The sequence below is a fragment of the Gossypium arboreum genome, chromosome 8, assembly GCF_025698485.1.
Source record: "Gossypium arboreum isolate Shixiya-1 chromosome 8, ASM2569848v2, whole genome shotgun sequence".
In the NCBI taxonomy this organism is placed as follows: Eukaryota; Viridiplantae; Streptophyta; class Magnoliopsida; order Malvales; family Malvaceae; genus Gossypium; species Gossypium arboreum.
In genome coordinates this window covers 2,847,180-2,849,668 of record NC_069077.1, presented here as the reverse complement: position 1 = coordinate 2,849,668, position 2,489 = coordinate 2,847,180, and positions in this window count along the sequence as shown.

The following is a 2,489-nucleotide window of genomic DNA, read 5'->3' as shown; positions in this document are numbered from 1 at the left end:
AAGAAATTTTCATAGGATATATATATTTATTAAATAAGTGGGCTTAGAATAGCTTAATGCATTAACTTAAAAAAAATAAAATAAAACAACATAAAAACGATTACATTAAAACAATCTATTATTAAGTGATATCAGCTAAGTAGTCAATATCTAATTTGAGTAATTTTTCTACTGAAATTTGGGCTTCAGTAAAAACTTGCATCTCATTGTAATTTGAACTTGTAATTTTAGCCATATGATCAGCAATTTTATTGTGATCCCTGAGAATATGTCGAAAAAACATGCTTTCCATTCATGACTTAAGAAATGATGAATCAGTCTTTCGACATCCTACTATTTGCCGCATTGTAAGCTAAAATAGATTTCACTATTAGAGCATTATCACACTCCATCTCTAACTGCCTAAAGTCAAAATCCCATGCTATTTTTTAGGCCTCTTAAAATGGCTCTTACCTCGACCCTAAACACTGATTCCTCTCCAATTTGCATAGTAAAACAAGACCCCCCTCCAATTGAAGTAGATCCATTAGAGACTGAGACTGCTCCATCAGTATTTAGCTTAATCCACCCTCTCTTTGGTATTATCCAACGTTCACCTCCCACTCTTTGGATACGATAAACTTCACTCGATTTTGAATTCTCAAAACTAAAATTCAAGCTAAATGGTTGCTTTTGTTTATGGACTCAATACAAACAATTATTTAAAAAAAATTAAAAATAGAGTGGGATCTAAATTATAAATTAATAATACATAGTAATTTTATTATAATATATTTTATTTCATATTTAATTATTTATCTAAATATTACACATTCATTTTCGAGTCTAACAATGTATTTAACCCCAAATTTTACTCGAGTATCAAATTGATTTTAAGGCACAGGCAAGCCGAAGAAAACTAATCAAATGTTTTCCGATCAACTGAATTGCTGCTTGTTATTAGCATTGTTGTAGGCCAATTTTGGCCTATAAAATACCAAACTCCTAAACCCATTAAAACCCTTAACCCATCAGACCCACTTAAACCCATTTACATCAAAACCTAACAGTAGCCTAAACACTAAAACCCAAAATCAGAAACAAACAAAAAACCATAAATCTAACCCTAGCCACCTCCTCACTTGCCTCTGACAACCCATACCAGCCTCTACTCCACCGTTCAACTACCACCTGCACAGCAAACAGAACATGCAACAGCAACAAAAAAGATAGGAAATGGACAGTGTAACAAAAGGGGTTGTAAAAGCCTCATGGAAATTTGTAAAAGGGGTTTTTTTTTTGAACATTAATAGAAAAAGAAAAAAAGTTTCAAAATACAACAACAAATATTCATAAATCGTGATTCAAACATCACAAAGATCAAGAGAATATCATCCAAACAACAAAAAACGATTCAAAATCAGAAATCAAAAAATCAAGAGGCAAATACCCAAGGTGATTTTGGTTTTCTTTTCTTTTATTTATTTTTTATTTTTTATCTATTGATTTGCATGCATATTTACATTATAAATATATAAAAAAACATAATACAAAAAAAATAAAAAAATAAAAAATTTACCTTTTACGGCCACCTCTCTCCTTTTTTTTTTCTCTCCAGCAACACAAATGAATTTTTTCTGACCCGACCCGCTAGAGGATCCGCTTGCTTTTTATTAATGGGTTATTTATGCTCGCGGTCCTTCCACTTTTTCACTCTTTTGCAATTAAGTCATTTTTTATTTTCAATTTGGCCCCATAATTTTTTTGTGCTTTTCAATTTAATCCCTGATGATGCGCTGCATCTTGAGGGGAAGGAAATATTGCTGTTTCAGTCCCCTTACGTTTCTCGCTTGTTCAAATAAGCCCTTTCTCTTTCTTTTTATTTCAAATTCGCCCCAAAACTTCATTTTCACTTCGAATTTAGTCCTTTTTTCAGATTTAATTTGATTTTTACGTTATTTTTGCCTCTTTTTTATATTATTTATTATTGTATTTGCCGTTATTTATATTATTATTATTATTATTATTATTATTATTATTATTATATTTAATATATATATGAATATATTTAGGTAATATTATTAACAATTGTATTGTAACATTATTATTATTTCTAATATGTATATATTATGTATATTTCTAATACTATAGTGTACATTTCTAACACTATTATTATTTATATATATATGTACGTATTTATGTAGTGTATGAATATTTTTATTATTATTATCATTTATAATATAGGTATATATTGTAACGCCCCAATTTTCGGGAATTCTGTGAATGTTGGCAAAATTTCATGCTTTAATTTTGTCATTTGTGAGTGAAATTATGAAATAGGACTTATGTGAAAATGTTTGAATATGCTATAGGCTAAATTGAAGTGGCCAAATAAATAGGAGTGCAAAATTGGAGGATTTGCATGACAAACCTCCCATTTTACATGAAGTGGCCAGCCATCATGTTGTTGTAGACAAAATGCGCACTTGATATCCATAATCTATGGTACA